Here is a 19,600-nt window from a genome sequence, read left to right on the forward strand (position 1 = left end):
TTTTAAAATAATACCAATCCATCTTTGGTCTGAAGCTATGTGCTCCACTCTGCCATCCCCTCAACTTTTTGTCCAATATCTCTTCTCCCTTTCACAGCCAAACTCCCAGAAAGGTTGTCCGTTCTTATTGTCTACACTTCTTTGCCTTCAAATTACTTTTTATTCCCTCACAATCCAGTTTTTGGCACTTCTACATTTCCTAATATTATCAACAATCTCTTCACCACTAAGACCATTTTCCTAGTCATTCTTTGTGATCTCTTTCTCTGATGTCTTTTGGCATCATCAAACATCTCTTCCTCCTCCTAAATATCCTCTCTTGGTTAACTTCCCATCATTGTGATCCCATTTGGTATAATTATCATCTATCTCTTATTCATTAAATATGAGTACCCCCAAACATGTGAAGACTTCCCCCAATAGAATGGGCAGACGAGAACAATTTGTTCCAGTGGCTATGAAGGTGTGTTGTGGAGCCCTAAGATCAGATATCAAAGAACCAAGGCCATCTGCTGCATTCCTAAGCTGTTGCCAGTGCTTTTGACTTTTGTCTTGCCATTGTAATTTAAGAGCATATACCTGATGACTTGGTGGAACTCTGCCTCACTTAAATCCATTCATGCATAAAGCCAGATATCACCTCTGATTCCACTGATCCTTTTTCAAAAGTGAAAAATGAACAAACAACACATGACAAACAAGTATCTCCCCAAACCCAATTTCTACAAATTCAATTGTCACACTAAAATTCCAAATCTATGTATCCCGGTCTCTATTAATACCCCTGATGTATCACTAAATCTCGGCTTCTCCATCTCCATCTGGGATTATCCCCATTAATATCTAAAAACTCAAAAGAGAATTCATTATATATCATGCCCCCCCAATAAAAATTACGCTTCTAGAAATCCCCATTTCTTTTGGCACACCTGTCCTTCTAGTCACTTGGGTTTACACCTTAGAGACTTTGCGGACAGATGTGGATAGAAACCAGGGTCTAGACATAGGCATAATTCTTCTCCCTTCACCTCACCACCCAAGTCTAATAAGATCCTAAGTCTTGTTGATTCTACCCCCATCTCTCTCAGTTTTGTCTCCTTTTCCTTCACCCACACAACAGCAATTCTAATGCTGGTCTTCATCACCTCCCACCTAGGCTACTGTAATAGCTTTCTAATTTTTCTCTCTTCCCTTTTTAGTCCATCCCCCACATGGATACCAAGTTAATATTCCCCAAACCTAGATTTGACTGTCACTCCCTTATTCATAAATATTCAATGTGTTATTGCTTTTAGGTTAAATACAAATTTCTCAAGTCTAGTCTATAAAACCCTCCATTATCTTGATACTATGTCACTTAACTTTCTATCCTTATTTTATTATAGTTTTCTTCATTTGTTCTATAGACCAAATTGGGCACTAACTGTTCCCCTTAGAAGGGGAGCAGATCAGCTTAATCAAATTGAGAAATTCCCCAATCAACCTAATGGGATAATAGAGTTTGGGCCTAATCAAATTCAAGAGTTCCCCAATCAAACTGATGGTATTACAAGATATGAGACCTTGTTTAGAGGCAATTGATGGAAAATAAGAATCCTTGAGTGTTGATTGACTATGGCTATTATTCTTGCCCTATAAAAAGCAAACTGGTGACACTATTTGGAGGTCAATTGAGGATTCATAGCTTCACTCTTTTGATGATTCCTTCCGGAAGGCAGAGAAATGGTTGAAATGACTCCTTCCCTTATTTCACACCAAAGGACACTCATAGTAACTTACGGAAGATGCACGTGGCAGGAGGAAATATAAGCTTGTATGTCACCTAACAGAGGATTTCAAGGACATTGTTGCTGAAGGGAGTTTTAATTCCTAAAGAAATTAATCTTGGAATCTAGACTTCCTACAAAAAAGGAAAATTTTCAGGCAATGCCATCGTTGAAAATTGCCTTTAATTGATAATTGCACATTAGTTGGTAATTGCATGTTAAAGAGTTCTTGAGTGTGAGAGTCCAGGTACTTTGAAGGAGATTTTCTAATGGAAGTTTTTGCTTGGAGAAAGAATAGAAAAGGTCACATGGATTTTGCCCAGTGTTCTGCTTTTTGTGGGTTACACAGATAGAACAGACCTAATAAGAAGAGGTTTGTTTGTTCAGTAAATTCCAGAGTATGTAAACCTTCCAGGGGACATATAAATCATAGGATGGCAGTGCCCTTCTTGGGGAGACTATGCAGAAATCTGTGGAAAACAGAGACTTTCTGGAATGACAGAGGGTTATATTGACAGCAGCCTCAAGCTCAATGCCCTTCTGTTTCCATACTAATTTGAATACTATATGCTGCTGTTTGTTCATGGGCTCCTCTGAGTCTTTAGTGTCTTGTACGTGTTCTGTTAGACATAAAGGTTAGACCATGCTCAATGACTATATTGTACATTGTAAGAATTTGGGCTGAGGCTACCCACTTCCTAGGAATGATGTCTGGGTGTTCTTTGATTAATCGGGGTAGGAGAATGAGCCAAAGGAAAAGAAATTGATCCTTTATGTTTAGGGCTAAATCCTCAGAATTGGACATAATGTCCCATCCTGGGCTGGCATATAGAATTTCGATTGCATTTGTGATACAGTGGTCTCTAAGAGATCCCTGAGAACCCTTATCTCTTTACTATATCTCATACCTGTCTAACATCTCTTCTGGGCTGATGATCCCAAATCCCCCAAATCAGGGTCCCCAGAGGGTGGTTGATCACAGCCCCTTTCATGGTTGAAGGTAATCCTGAAGGGTTGAAAAGCAAAAGCTCAAACTCTCCCATCTGATGTGCTGCCTATTATCATATTAAATAGTTAACATGTCTCCAATCTAAGCTAACCAATTAGTATAATAGACTTTTGGAAAGAGATAGTATAGCAAAGGCTAAAATATAACATCCTTCCCCAAAGCCTAGGACACATCCTCCACTTTATCCAGAGTTCATGGATAAATGGAGTCCATTTCCAAGAGCAAAAATGCAAATATACAGTATGGCTTCTAGTTGGACAACAGTCCTTTCCTACCTCCATGAAGTTCTCCTGAGGTTTCTCACTCTTGGGATCTGAAGGTCATATGAAGCCCTGAAGTTTCCTTTCCTTGGTATAATTAGTTGATCCTTATGCCCCTCTTATTCCTTGGAAATTCTACCATTATCAATAAAGTCCAGAGCTTCTATTGCTTCAGAGGACACGAGACTTTCCACTGGTCAAGAGAGGTGGGGAAGAGAATACAAAGAAAAAAGACTATCTTCCAACCCCAAGTGCTTCTTTCTCAGGAACTTGGTTAGAAGAATGCCACCACTACCAAGCTGGTCCACTAATACAATCCTGGATTCCAAACTGTTTCCCCCACAGGACATGACTGATTCTCTTCAACCAACCGTAAGACTTTCCAGTGTGGCATCATCTCATTTCACCTAGCTGATCAAAGCATTTCACTCCTTCCAAGAAGACTGATAATTTTAAAAATATTTAGTTTATATATTTTTATTGATTAATTGATTTAATAGGAGCATCTAGCAATAGTGTACTTATATTTTATATGAAGGCAACTAGGTAGCAAAGGGGATAGTATGATGGATGTAAAGTGAGAAATAGTTGAGTTCAAACCTTGCCGCAGACACTTAGCTATTTTACTCTGGGCAAGTTATTTTAAAATCTCAGTTTCCTCAACTGTAAAAGATGGATAATAACACCTACTTCCCAGGGCTGTTGTGATTCATTGAAATAATGTTGGCAAATCTTACACACACACACACACACACACACACACACACACACACACACACACACATAAATGCTAAGTATTTTGTACCCTTTATTGATTAATTGCATACTTCAGTCTTGTTATGGATCCCTTTGGTAGTCAGTCACATCTTATGAATTCTGTCTCAGAAGAATATTCTTAGACAAAATAAAATACATAAGATTACAAAAACAACCAATTATTTTGAAACAAAGAAGTCATTTTACCGCCTCCAAGTTCACCAGTGCCCGGAAGTCTCTTTATGGATTCCTCATGGATCATAAGTGAAGACCAATTGAATAGAGGAAGTTGTAAGCTATATACACTGGTGTGGGGTGATTTTATGGATGGGTTCTGTTGAGAAACCTATGCCTTCTCTGTTTGACTAGGGGAGGGGGGACTCTCACCCAGACACCTAAAGAACCCTCTCTCCTCCTCCTGACCTCTAACATAGACTTTCTTCAAGAATCAGCTCATAGGTGCCAACTCCTTCAGGAAGTCTTCCCTAATACCCTCAGTACTTTTCTGGAATTATTTGGTGCTTTCTTAACTATACTGTCCCTATGGGGTAGAATATAAGCTGTTAACAGCTAGGACCATTTCTTATTTATTTTGGACTTTCGTTGTTCATGAATATGGTATAGGGCCTCACATATGAAAAATGCTTAGCAATTATTATTAAGTGGTTGAATCAAATTGAAAAGAATGGCTATGAGAGGATAAGGTCACAAATATGCATGAATAAAGGGAGAAAGGAAAAAAATCAGGTATGGTGGCTGTGATGATTTGCCAAATACTGGACAAAGTACCTTACAAATAAATATCTCATTTGATCCTCACAACAGTCTTAGGAGGTAGGAGCTGTTATCATACCTATTTATAGTTGAGAAAATGAGGCAGATAGAGGTTAAATGACTCCTTCAAGGTTACATAGCTAGTAAGCAGCTTACTGGCTCCAGGCCCAGAGCTCTATTCATTGAGTCACCTAACTGTTCCTCCAAAAAAGATGGCTCAATCAGGTAGTGAAGATGAGTGATAGTCAATGGACAGCTTATATCCACACATGCAATATCAAAAGAACTAGAGAAAACAAGGCAGCTAGGTTCAAATCTTGAGTTCAAATTCAGCCTCACTGACTAGCCATGTGATCCTGGATAGGTCACTTAACTGCTATCTGCCTCAGTTTCCTTATTTGTAAAAATGAGGATGGTAATAATAAGTTGTTGTTAGGTTCAAAGAAGATAATATTTGTAAAGTGTTTTGCAAACCTTAGAACAATATTTAAATGTTGCCTATGATAATGAGGAGGAGGAGGAAGAGGAGAAGGAAAATTATGATATAGCAGATTTCCTGAATTTTGGAGTATGTGAATGAGGAGAACATTCTAGGTTTAAAGAAGGGATCCTCACAGAAAGCTGGGGAAAAAGGGAGGGGAATAAGCATTTATTAAGGTCCTACTGTATGCCAGTCACCAGGTCCATTGAAGTGAATGAGTGAATGAATGGGAAAAGCCCTAGAGTTTGCTCTGTTATGTACTTGAGTTACAAATGGTTTTTGAAGACAACATCAGGGAGGTGATGCCATAGCAAGCACATGAATTGGATTTGATTGAGGAAGGGCTGTGCTCAGTCACCAGTCTCACTTTCTCCTCCAGAGCCATCTAGGTCCAGTGACCTGATGGAAATCAGGACAGTTGGGGATGGCCCTGGATGGGAGGCTCTCAGAGTTAAGCGACTTGTTCAAGGTCACACAGCTAGTAAGACTCATATCTGAGGCCAGATTTGAACTCCTATTCTCCTGACTCCAAGGTCAATGCTCTATCCACTGCACCACCTAGCTGCCCTTGAGATACAAATAACCAAAGAAGATATTCTTTATACCCCCAGGAAGGGGGCAGAGTATAGTTACTGAATATCATAATAGCATAGTTATTGAATATCAGGGAGTAGACTTGGAAAATGACTCCGATATGAATACGGGACTGGTCTGGAGACATGGTCTGAACATCTGCAGCCAATTTGGAGAACTCCTCCATCATAGCCCTGGTATTAGAGGGAGGGCTTATGGGAGATTAAAAGGATGGCTAAGATGTAGCCAGCATGATGCCCCAAGACCCAAGAAAGACCAAACACTCTCTCCCCTCAGTAGTTTGACTTTCTACTGACTGAAAAGTCAATTTATAGGAGTTTGGGGATCAGGAAAGGCTATCTGTAGGAAGCTTCTAAACCGAACCATAAAGGAAATTAAAGCTGCTTCACATTGACTGACCCAAGGAAGGAGAGCATGGCAGGCAAGGACCCAGCATGAACCAAGGCTTGGAGACACTAGATGGCATCTCATGTGTGGGGAATAGCAATTAGGTCAGTGTTCTTCTCTTTGTTTCTCTCTCTGAATTTAATATAAAGTTATTACTTTATAGACAATAATTAATGAAGGAGTTGCCTTAATCTGGGACCGGGGAGATTTTGATGTCAATTAAAAGAGCTTCACCGATGGCCAAAAAGGATTCCAGACTACCCATTGCCCGGCTGCCATTCTTCACTCCTTTCGTTTTCTCCTCTTCCTTAGAGAAATTGACTCATAAACCCGGCTTGCACGACATCTCTAACCAGACAGCCCTTCCTCTTTCCTATCCATCTCTACCTCCGGCTTCCCTCTACTTTCTCAGGTTGGGTCATAAAAAAAAATGTACTGGAAAAAAAATGTACTCGAGACTATTGATTTCTGTTGTGCTAAAGCCCTTGACATTCGGGTACGATGAAGATATTGCTTTGGGTCCTGTGTGCCTTCCTCCTACCTCTCCTCTGCTTAGGAGGGTCTCTAAGGAGGGCATTAAAGATATTGTAGTTCCCACTCTCTGACTGTGGGATATCAGCGGGAGCCCTCCTGTGTAAAGAATAATTATCAGGACTGCTGTAACCAGTAGTAAGTGTGTAATTACATGCTCAGCTTTGGGGGCTCTAGGCTGTGCAATTTTAAATTATACAATAATGGCAGATTCTCTGCCTCTCTCTCCTTTTTTTTATTTGAAAAGGGAGGTAGGTAGTTTTGTAGCTCTTTTTTTTTTGACAGAGAGAGAGAGAGAGGGAGAGGGAGAGGGAGAGGGAGAGGGAGAGAGAGAGAGAGAGAGAGAGAGAGAGAGAGAGAGAGAGAGAGAGAACTAGCTCTATTCCATATTTTCCTTCCCACTGTTAGGTTCAGCAGGTTATTAGGGAAAGAACTAATCTCAGATTGCAACCAAAGAGAAAAAATCTCATTAAAAATCCAAATCAGCTTGGTATCCATGACCAGGAAGAATGACAATAATAATGGCAATAACAGTAACTGATATTTCTGGTAGAAGAGAGCATAGAATAGTAATGAAAAGATCAGGGCTTAGAATCAGGAAGACTTGGGTTCAAGTCCCACTTTTAGAGCCAGAACTGGGACAGGCAACTAGGGCTTTTCCCCAGGGAGTCAGAGTTTAGAGGGAACTGACAGAACTTTAGTTTTTCTGTTATATCAGAAGACCTGAGCTCAGCATCTAATAAGAGCAGTGGATAGAACACTGGCCTTTGGAGTCAGGAGGAGTTTGAGTCCAGTCTCAGACACTTAACACTTACTAGCTGTGTGACCTTGAGCAAGTCACTTAACCCTGATTGCCTCTCATTCAGGACGATCTCCAGGCATCCTGATTCCTATCTGGCCACTGGACCCAGATGACTCTGGAGGAGAAAATAAGACTGGGGAGTTACCATTCCCCCTCCCCCCCCAATCCAATTCATGTGCTTGTCATGGCCTCACCTACCCAATATCATGGTCTTCTTTGAGAATGAAGGACAAATAACATCAGCATCTAATAATAAGGTAGTAACTCCAGGTTGGGGAAAGTCCCTCTACTTTCTACCAGAGCACCCAGCCAGAGACAGGGCTTGAAGCCAAATTTGTTCTCCACCCCCCCCCACCCCCACCCCTTGGAGCCCAGTTCTCTATCTGCTATACCACATTGAATAAAGAGTTAAAATAGGAAGCTACCAGATGGTGCCCTATTGGCAATACCCCAGGTGACTCTTACCCTGACCAATCCCAGCAGCTTCCACAGCTGTGTTTGAAGGAACACTCTGGAGCACTTGCCCTGGATGCTTTTGTTTTGTTTTGTTTTTCCTAAATGACTTGAGTCCTAAACTGTTAGTTATATCTCTGCCTACATCTGTCATTTGCCAGCTTTGTGACCCTGGGCAAATCTCATCCTCTTTCTGGGTCCCAGACTACTAAGCCACAGACTGAATGCAATCTGCATTAGTGAAGGGACTCTCCACTCAAATATACATACATACATACATACATACATACACACACAGAGCCTAACAGATAGCTAGCAGGGCTACTCTGGAGGTTAAAGGGACCTGCTTTCAAATCTTGCTTCGGATCATTGCTAGTTGTGAAACCTTAGGCAAATTATTCACCTCCTCTCTTGGTTCCCTCCACTTTAAAGTGGGGGATTGGCTGAGTTAGCCCTTCTAGATGAATACTCACACTTCTAGTCTTTCTGAAACTCAGGGCTTGGGCTAGGTAACTTCTAAGCTTCCTTTCAGATCTGAATCCATGATTACAAAGGTTTCAGCATCCATTCTCTCACAATTGATCCTCACAATAACTCTGGGAAGCAAAAATAATACTAGCTATTAGCATATTTATAAAATGCTTCAGGATCTGCAAAATCCTTTAATAATAATAATAATAATAATATATTATTATCTTAATTGATCTTCATGACATTCCCAGGAGGTAGGTATAGCTATTAACTCCATTTTGCAGAATTGAAAATGGAGGCAGAGAAAGGTCAAGTGACTTGCTCAGAGTCACACAGCTAATAGGTGTCTGAGAATTTGAGCTTAGGTTTTTCAGGCTCCAGATTTACATTCCATCCAATGATTCCATTATATATGTGCCTCCCATAATGATCCCCTTTTAACTGATGTGATACTCAAACTAACTTCTAGTCACCATCTTTCTTTTCTTACCCACAACACTATATCTACCATTTCCATGTCTGTACAAGCCATTTCCCAAGTCTGGTAGTGACTCTGTCATTACTTCAACATTTTCCAAATCTTATTTTCCATTAAAACTCAACTCAAAAATCACCTATGATGGACTCTAATGCCCCCTCCCTAATTGCCTTGGATTTCTTTCTTTTTAAAATTTTTTTTTTTGCAAGGCAATGGGGTTAAGTGATGTGCCCAAGGTCATACAGCTAGGTAATTATTAAGTATCTGAGACTAGATTTGAACTCAGGTCCTGTCTCCAGGGTCAGTGCTCTGTTCACCAGCTGCCTCCTTATGTTTCTATTGTCTCTCATGATAGAATTCAAGCTCCTTGAGGCCAGGTACTCTTAAATTCCTTTTAGCATCATCAGCACAGTGAATTCCATGAAGTAGATAATTAATAATTATTCACTGACTGATCAAGATGTTCACAAACCGTTCCTTTAATATGCTCTTTATTTTTGCCAGAAATCCCACTCCAATTTCATCGACCTTATTCTATCTGGTCCTCATTAAGTTTCCTTTTGGAAATCAGGACATTTGCCCCTCGATTCAAGGGGACCTATCCACACAGCCTTTCATGTATCCCCACCCATGACTCAGCTGATTCTTTCACTACCCAAAGATAGCATTCATCTGACTTGAGAACTTGAATGTGTCAAAGTCAGTAAGATACTCTTTTATCTCTTTTCTTATCTTGGGCATCAACTCCCTATTAGTCATTTTAATTCTGACCTTTCCGGCCTAAAGATCATTCTCTTTGGCAGAGAAAAGAAACATGAAGTAAGAGTTTGAGCAGCTCTGCCTTCTCTCCATCATGAGTTATCATCATCCATCTACTTTGAGCCTTAGTCCTGCTCTTTGATCTTCTTCTTTTTCCCAGTATACCTTAAACTAAAGGGCACTTTAGCACCTTCTTTTTGGAAACCTGATTTTCATTGACAATCTAAATTCATTCCAAGCTTTGGTGATTTTTGACACTGTTTCTGTAGGGTCCCGCTATGTTTTTGCAACCATCTTCCATTGCCTGCATTCTCAGGACAAGTCCACCTTCTCCTCCTAAGAATTCTTCCTCTGTAGGCCTTGAAAATTCTATTCTAAAGAACTTTCCGTCCCTCCTTCCCTGGTAGAATGTTAATTCTTAGGATCCTCGACATTTCCTTGAAAATCCTAGCTTCTTAAATTGTCAATTCAGGAATCCCTTTTACCTACACGAGGTACAAATTTATTCCTCCCCTTTGGTTGATAGTGTTCTTTCCACTTCTCACTCCAAAAATATTACTTTGAACATATTTACAACTTTTTTATTTGAGTATTTGTGGTCCCTGACCTAGCAATGTAAGTCAACTCTGAATGTGCAGAAATATTTATGGTCTTGGTGGGGGTAGTAGCTTTAGACCCTATTCTAGTAATTGGCACATAGATTAATAGAAGGTTGCTGATGACCCAAATAAGGTATAAAGATGATAATAAAAGATAAAGTCAACAAATTTCTGCAGAAAAAAATAGTGTGTTTAGAATTTGAGGAGAAATAGTCTGAGAATTGAGATAAACCTCCAAGAACAAGAATCATCCCTTCTAGGTAAGTGGTCAAAAGAGACTGGAAAAGACAATGGCAGAAATGATGTATAGACCATCATTTCACACAATATACTATGATAAGTTCTTTTTTCACTCTTTTTTAATTTTGGAAAGGTTTTTATTTATTTTGAATTTTACAATTTCTCCCCCCCCCCAGTCTCACTTCCCTCTCCCACCCCCCCACAGAAGGCAGTTTGCTAGTCTTTACATCATTCCCATAGTATGGATTGATCTAAGTTGAATATGATGAGAGAGAAATCATATCCTTAAGGAAGAAACATATAGTATGGGATATAGCAGAATTACATAATAAGACATTTTTTTAAAAAAATTAAAGGTAATCGTCCTTGGTCTTTGTTCAAACTCCATAGTTCTTTCTCAGGATACAGATGGCATTCTCCATCACAGACACCCCAAAATTGTGCCTGCTTGCTGTCCTGTTGGTATGAGCAAGTCCATCAAGTTTGATTATCACCCCCATGTTGCTGTTAGGGGTATACAATGTTCTTTTGGTTCTGCTCATCTCACTCAGCATCAGTTCATACAGTTCCTTCCAGGCTTCCCTGAATTCCCTCCTGGTTTCTAATAGAACAATTCACATACATATACCACAGTTTGTTAAGCCATTCCCCAATTGATGGACTTTCCCTCAGTTTCCATTTCTTTGCCACCACAAACAGGGCTACTATGAATATTTTTGTACAAGTGATGTTTTTACCCTTTTTCATCATCTCTTCAGGGTATAGACCCAGTAGTGGCATTGCTGGATCAAAGGGTACACACATGGTCATACAACTTAAATAGAAAGGATCACATCAAATTACAAAAGCATGGAAGAAAGGAGCTGTGGATAGGGGAAGAGTTCATGTCCAAGCAAGAAATAAAAAAGATCAAAGAAAATAAAATGGATAATTCCGATCACACAAGTCTCTGCACAAACAAAATCAATACTGTTCAAATCCGAAGAGAAAAAGTTAACTAGGAGAATATCTTTGCACAAGTTTCTCTGATAGAAACTATTATAGAGCTTATCTTAAAGGTTTGCAATACACTTTGTTACCTCATGGGAGCAAAAACCTGAAATATAGCTGCTATGTTGTTCCCATTTTACAGATGAGAAAACAGATTCAGGCAAACATTAAGTGACTTACCCTGTGACTCTCAGGTCTCCTTGAATCAACAATCAATCACTGCATCATCTAGCTACCTACCCATTTGTATGTTTAAAGGTTTGTATTTGGTGATGTCTGTTGAGTTCACCATGAAATATTTTTCAGAAGAAAAAACTTAGTAAATGAATATACTGTGAAAATCTAAAGTGCAGGTCAGATTTTGCTTGACTTTCCTATCCCATTTCTATCATATACTTTAAAAGATAATGATCTCTTACACTGATAGTTCTTAACACTTCCATCTTATCAGCCAGTTCCTCCTTTGGGATAAGAATCAAATCCTCCAAGAGAATTTTGATCCTTTCCAAGACCTGTGATTTTGTCCATGCAATTGGCCCTTCTTTTGGAACCTTTCACAACCCTTCCTTGCCTTCATGATTATCTTATAAAGGTCAACTCAGCAAGGACCAGCTAGGGTCCTGCTGCCAGACAAGAAGAAGTAGTTTGGCTGAAATGTAGAACATGACAGGGAACACTTTTCAGTTAGACTGAAGAGGCAACTTGGAGTCACCTCCAGAAAGCCTTTAATGCCAAGGCAAAGAATTCCATTTGACCCTAGAGTCAGCATTGTCAGACCTCTGCCTTAGGGAGGTGATCTAGGAAGTTATATGAAGGACAGATTACAGAGCAGGCAGACTGGAGGCGAGGAGAACCATTAGGAAGCGATTACAAGAGTCCAAGGCTGATAATTGACCACAGAGATCTGAAAGCCATCTCTGACACCAAGTCTATCCCTTCAAATCACAACCAGGTGCAGATTCATCCATGAGCTCAAGAGGAGTGCTAAACCTTCCCACAATGGGGAATGGCTATGTGTGCATTTCTATATTGCCTTGTATAAACAGGGCTTTGTCTATGGTACCTTTCCTTAAGACCCTTTTGTAGCTTTTAATCTCAATCTTGGATCACTGAGGTTGTCCATACATTTATTTTAGTTTTTTTTATTTAAGGCAATGGGCTTAAATGACTTGCCCAAGGTCACACAGCTAGGTAATTATAAGCATCTGAGACTGGATTTGAACTCAGGTCCTCCTGACTCCAGAACTGGTGCTCTATCCACTGTGCCACCTAGCTGCCCTGAGGTTGTCTACATATTAGAAATAAAGTGTATCTTTCAGAGAGTAAAGAGCAAATTTTATTCTGATGACTGAAGACTTCCATCCCAAGGGCCCATTTACAAAAGTTCTTGTCTGCCATTATTGGGGGATCTGAGAGAAAAATCTTTGTATTATTTTGCTCAGACACCAATTTCTAGAGGGGTTTTCCCTGATTGCTTCAGTCACTAGGAAATCTTTCCTACCTAAGCCTTTCCCAGAACTCTGCTTCCCTTACTCCTTTACTCCATATCCTGCTTCCCAATACTCATCACGTTTGTTCCTTGAGGTCCCGAACTGTTACCTCATTCTTGTCGTCCCTTCCCTTGATATGCTAGGTAAGCCTCAATAAGACGCTTTTGCTCCAAAGTATCGTTGATCAGAGTTACCGTAAACTTGAGTTCATTTCAATTTCAAATGTCATCTACTGATAGCTTCTATCCTTCTTGCCCTCCAAGAAGACTTGAATTCAAATCTTCCCTATGACACTCAATGTAATCATGAGCCAAATGTGTCATGCTACAGTGAATACTGAATTTGGAGTGAGAGGATCTGAGTTCTGGCTCTCAGGTTTACTCCTGGTATGCCCATGACAAAATTACTGAACTCCTTTTGGCCTTATGTAAAATGGGGCAATTGGACTACATGACTTCTAAGGTCTCAAAACTAAATTTATAATGCAATAGAATTCCAAAACTAAATTTATAATACTATAAAATTAATTAATTTCTCAAGACCCTCAGCCAAAACACTAAGACAAGACAGGCAATGAATTGTCATTGGATCAATGGAGGGAGTTTTCCTATTAGGAGTTCAATATGATAGTGAAATCACTGATCTTGGCCACCCTGAACACCCCCCCCCCCCAAAGGACTCTAAGACACTTCTTTCATATATGAGTATTAAGATGCTCTAACAATATAGGATGGATACTAGACTGCTGAGAATCAGAATACCTGATAGGTGGGAGTCTCACCTCTGACACTGGCTAATATGTGACCTTAGACAAATCACCCCCCTCTTTTTGATCCTTATAAAATAAAATCCTTATAAAATCCTTATAAAAATCCTTATAAACTCCTTTATAAAATGAGGATCAATAAAGCAACTAATATTTCTCAAGCACCTACTATTTACCAGGCGCTATTCTTGTTCTGAGAAGAGAAAGGAAAAGGTGAAATGTTCTCTACCCTCAAATACATTATATTTTCTGGGGAAGACGATATGGACATTTGTGGAGAATGAATACACACACATAGAAAATAAGCAAGCACATGAGAATTGGAAGGGATCCTATAGGAAGAAGGCTTCCTGTAGTAGATGGTACTTGAATTGGGTCTTAAAAAGTGAAGGGTTCTATGGAGTGGAGGTAAGGACAGAGCTCCTTTAAGGTCTGGGGCAGCAAGTACAAAGCACAAAGATGACAGATGTAGACATCCTTCCCACCTTTCAGGGCTGTGGTGAGGGTAAGTTGGAATAGTGTACACTGAAGAGCCTTGAAACAGTCATGTAGCTATTTCTTATCTACTTTTTTTTTTAGATTTTTGCAAAGGAATGAGGTTAAGTGACTTGCCCAAGGCCACACAGCTAGGTAATTATTAAGCGTCTGAGGCCAGATTTGAACTTAGGTCCTCCTGACTCCAGGGCCGGTGCTCTATCCACTGTGCCACCTAGCCCCACCTCTTATGTACTTCTTGTTTTTTTTTTTAGATTTTTTTGCAAGGCAAATGGGGTTAAGTGGCTTGCCCAAGGCCACACAGCTAGGTCATTATTAAGTCTCTGAGACTGGATTTGAACCCAAGTACTCCTGACTCCAGGGCCGGTGCTTTATCCACTGCGCCACCTAGCCGCCCCTTCTTATCTACTTCTTGTAGCAGATGAGTAACAAAACATGGAAGAGGGGCCAAGGATAGTGGGCATCTGGGGTACCCAATTCTGTCTGAACCAAAAAAAAGGGGCAAATATCAACAAATAGTTTAGGGGAGAAATACATGAAATTTAACAAAGAAAAAATGGACAAGGAGAATATCAGGGAGGGAATAAAGGCAGTCAAAACAAAATTCCTATTTTTGAAGAGGAGGGAGGGAGGGAGAGAGAGAGAGAGAGAGAGAGAGAGAGAGAGAGAGAGAGAGAGAGAGAGAGAGAGAGAGAGAGAAGAGAGAAGAGAGAAGAGAGAAGAGAGAAGAGAGAAGAGAGAAGAGAGAAGAGAGAAGAGAGAAGAGAGAAGAGAGAAGAGAGGAGAGAGAGGAGAGGCAGAAGAATACAGGGATTCAGGATGTAAGGGTTAGGGTGCCCATTAGTTTTGGGAATGGCTAAACAAAAAGGCTCTTGAATCTAACATTACATTATTGAGTCATAAGGAATGATGATGAAGATAGGTTCAGAAAATCTGGGGAAGTAGAAACTACTACAGAGTGAACTGAGCGGAATTGGGACAACACTTCATAGAACATTATAAAGAAAAGCAATTCTGAAAGACTTCAGAAGTGTGATCAGAGCATCGACCAAGCAGAACTCCAAATCACCCACATATCACCCACGTCCTGACTGAAGAATGGGCGTAAGCAGACTGCACTTTTGGACATATCCACTGAATATATTTGTTTTGCTTGACCCTGCTTATTTTTTGTTTGTTTGAAAATTATCTACTTAATAGTATTTAATTTTTCCAGTTATATGTAAAGGAAATATTTAACATTCACTTAAAATTTTTTTTGAATTCCAGATTTTTCTCTCCCTCCTTCCTCTCCCCCTTAAAAATGTAAGAATTTTAAATCAACTATATATGTACAATGATCATACCTATTTGTTATAAAGGGTTGGTTTATTTCCCTTTTTTTAATTGGGGGAGAGAGGCAGCCATCGGGGTGAGAAACAAGGACTAATGAAACATTTTTTTTTTAATTTCACAGAAGTGAACAGAATGAATTTCAGAAGGAAGTACAGACAAGAAGAATAGTCTTGTAAAAAAACATGTAATTTATGAAATAATTAAAAAACAAATAATATGAAATGCAAATTCATGGTTTAATGTATAATCCTCTTTTTGCATTCTAATATGAAAGAGAGAATGTATTTTTTGTGCTTAAATTTAGCATAAAAAAGAAAACAAACAAAAAAGAAAACCAGCAAAATACCACATCTGTATTATTTATAGCAATATTATCTTCAAATGACCAAAAAACATTTCAGTCTTAGGTCTGCCCTTTTTCCAAGAGGAAGGCATTGTGGGAGTTGGTTTATATGAGAGGTTTCAGGTTGAAATATATTTGGACATATGGGTGACCTTGACTGTCACTTTATAGATTGGGGGTTACAAGGCTAGCCCTATAGAGTTTAGAAGTTTATAGGGTTGAGTTGAAAGGCTAGCCCACTAGAGGCTGTGTTTTTCCTTTTGGTTTCTTCACTATATCACATCAAAGACTTAACACTATTGAGACTAACTATAAAAGCCAGAAAGGCAACAATATAATCATTGTTTCTGACCCTGAAAGTTGGGGATTAAGGATCATAGATGGGATTTAGAACTCACAGAGGTCATCTAGTCCAATCTCCTCGTTTGACAGAGGATAAAGCTGAAGCTTAGGGAAAGTAATTTGTCCAAGCCCACATAAGTACAAAACATCAGGAAAAAAGTTTAAAGTAGCAGAAAAGCAAATTTAGCTTGAGAAAAGAAAAACTTCCTAAGAATCAAACATCCTAAAATGCTACTCTTGGCCTGTCATCCATCCATCCGACCATCCATCCATTCATCCATCTATTGTCTCTCATTCTCACAGGACCGGCTCCCCTCCATTTTCTGTAATGAGAATTTCTCTATCCTCTTCCTCCATCATTTTATACAATTACAGAAAGTAATAATACAGGAAACTACATGTCAGGTTGTTCAATGAAGTATTTAGACTCTATTTTCTCCAGACTTGAGTTAAGAAGACCTGGGTTTAAATCCAGGCTCAGACACTTACTAGTTGTATGACCCTGGACAGGTTTCTTAATCATGTTTGCCTCAGTATTCTCATCTATAAAATGACCTGGAGAAGGAAATGGCAAACCACTGACAGTTTTGCCAAGAAAATCCCAAGTGGGGTCACAAAGAGTAAGGCATGACTGAAATGACTGAGCAATAACAAAAAATCCCTTTTCAAATTCTTCAGAAGTTTTGCTAATGAAATTGGAGGAGCAACTTGCCATGGGTTGGCTGAAAAATACTCAAAACACCCAATGGCATTTACAATTAAAAGATTACAGCTCCATGTAATAGGTCCAAAAAAGCAGTTTTGTGGTTTGTGATCCTTGTGTCTTTGGTTCAGGAATGAGATAGGCAAGTACTCTCTTTTCTTTAGAAGACTCATCAACCATGCCGTCTTTATCCTATAGGAGATAGCACAAATATATCCTAAGTAAGAAGAAGAAAAGGAGACAAAGACAGACAGACCAAGACCAAGAGACAGTCAGAGACAGGGACAGAGCAGAAAGAACAAAGAGAGGCAGAGAGAGAGAGAGAGAGAGAGAGAGAGAGAGAGAGAGAAATAGTAAATTAGACAGGGAGAGAGAAGACAGGAAGACAGTGAGAGTATCTATGGAGTTGATTCCAGGGTGTCTCTGGCAGCAGAGAAAAGAGCTTTGGTAGTAGGAGAGACTTAGCCCAGACAGTTAAGAATAGAGTTGTAGAAATGAACAGGTCCAGAGAACTCAAGTTGGGGATCTTCCCAGAAGAAATAGTTCATTCAGGGAAAAGCATAGTGAGGACCCTGTGAGAAGAGAAAGTACATGGAGGTCTTGCAGTACAGGAAACATCAATTGACTTGACCACATGTGTTCCCAACCGAAATTCCTCACTACCAGTGTTGAGCTAACTCTGAGTATTTGTGGGAGAGTGTGACCCAGATTTGTGGAGAAAATGTTTCATAACTTCTGTTATTATTCCTTCTTATCAAAATGTTTTCTCCCTCTAATTCTGGTAAGAGGAGCCAAATGGTCACTCTTATTCCTGGAAAGGATGTATTAATCCATTGTTCTATGGCTTTACTTACCAGACCTGTGACTTCCTGAATGTTCTCCAACTATTTAGAAAATTTTCATCCTTTCCTGGCTATCAGGATACACAAAATGCTCATAAAAAATCACAGAATTTGAAAGTTGGAAGAGATACCAATAGCTCTCTAATCCAACTCATACTCCTGGGTTCAAATCCTGACATCTGCCACATCCTGGGAGCCTACTTAAATGAGAAGAGGAGAATGATTTATGACATTCATATATCAATGATCATACATACACGTAATGAACCAGTGAATGAATGAATGAAAAGGACTTTATTAATTACTTACTATGAGTGAAATAGTTTGCTAGAAACTAGAAATACAAATATAAAAAGTGGGACAGTTCCTGTATGAAACAGTTCTGTGATGTTGTGATTCTCTGACTAATCATTACTATGTTGACTTTTAAGTACAGGAATTAACCCCATTTTAAAGATGAACAACTGAGGTTCAGAGATTTAAAGTGATTTCCTCAAAGCCACCTAGTTAGGAAGTAGAAAGATCGAGACTGGATTCCAAGTCCAGTGGTATTTCTAGGTCATCAACTCAGATACCTTCAATGAGAGCTCCGTGCCTCAGTTTCCCCACTTGTAAAATGAGAAGTCCATTACTTGTCCCCATTCTTCATGCAAACATTGCTCAACAAAACTGAACTTCTCTCCCAGGGTTCCCACGTTCCTCAGGGGCACAAAGCAGCAGGGACACTGCCGCCATCTGCAGGGCCCTGCTCATGCTAGGGGAAGGAAGTTACTGCCTGCTGCTCATGGGAGACAGTCAAGCTGGTGCAATGACTTCCCAAGAGAAATTCAGCAAAGTCTCTCTGCTTGGTGTATTTAAAGCATGATTGGAGAAAGCTTTCAAAAACATTCCAGAAAGAATGAGCCAAACTAGGACAGGAGGAGGAAAAATCGAGCCCTTTCCCAACTCACATTGCTGTCATTTGGTTAGTCCTAGGGGAAAAGGGCAGAGAGACCAGAGTAGCTTCTGGAAGATACTGGTCTATTTTTTTCCTCCCATTTCCTCACTAAAAAAAAGAGAGAGAACAAGGAAAAAAAAAACTTTTCTATCCCAAGTCAGTGGAGAAACTCTGTCAATGAGAATGGATTCATTTCAATAAAAACAATGAGTATATATATATATATATATATATATATATATATATATATATTAGGTTTTTAGCGTGTGCTAACCATAATTAGGGGCTCCAGTTTCATGGGCATAATGAATGAAATTGTCCCTACTCTCAAGGAGCTGCCATTCAACTTTTAGGAAACAATAAGTCCAAGAAGGTAAAAATAAAGTAAATGTAATTGACTGGTGATGTGGACCCTCTCCCTTCTTGATTATTGTTGGGAACAGGAACCATGTTTTGGAGTTTGTTTTTCACTTCCTTAACCAGATTCACTAGTGTGGTCCTTTGCATATATTTGGAATAAAAAAAAAACTTGATTCAAACCCTCTACCAAACTTTTTCTACCTGTGTGATCTATGGATAAATCACATCATCTCTCCGAACCTCTCTTTCCTTATCTCTAAAATGGGGGTAATCATGACTTGAATATCTGGGTTATGATGAGGATCAAATGGCAGTGTATGCAATGCTTTTTAATGGACAATATAAAATGTCAACTTTACTTAGGTGAATATGACAGCAGCATGGTAGATTGGAGAGAACACTGGTTGTAGAACCAGGTAGATCTGTGTTCACATCACACTAGAGTCCCTTTTTAGTTGAGAACCCTGGGCAAATCAATTAAGATGCACTTTTTAAGAGCTTATTATTTATGGGGGCACTGTTCTATGCTTGCGGTATCAAGAAAAGCAAAAAGAATCCTTGTCCTCCAATTAATAATGAAGATGATGATAGCATTTATATAGGGATCTCTAGAAATGTTGTCTCATTTTATTCTAAC

Source organism: Macrotis lagotis, chromosome 1, assembly GCF_037893015.1.
Source record: "Macrotis lagotis isolate mMagLag1 chromosome 1, bilby.v1.9.chrom.fasta, whole genome shotgun sequence".
NCBI classification, from domain to species: domain Eukaryota; kingdom Metazoa; phylum Chordata; class Mammalia; order Peramelemorphia; family Peramelidae; genus Macrotis; species Macrotis lagotis.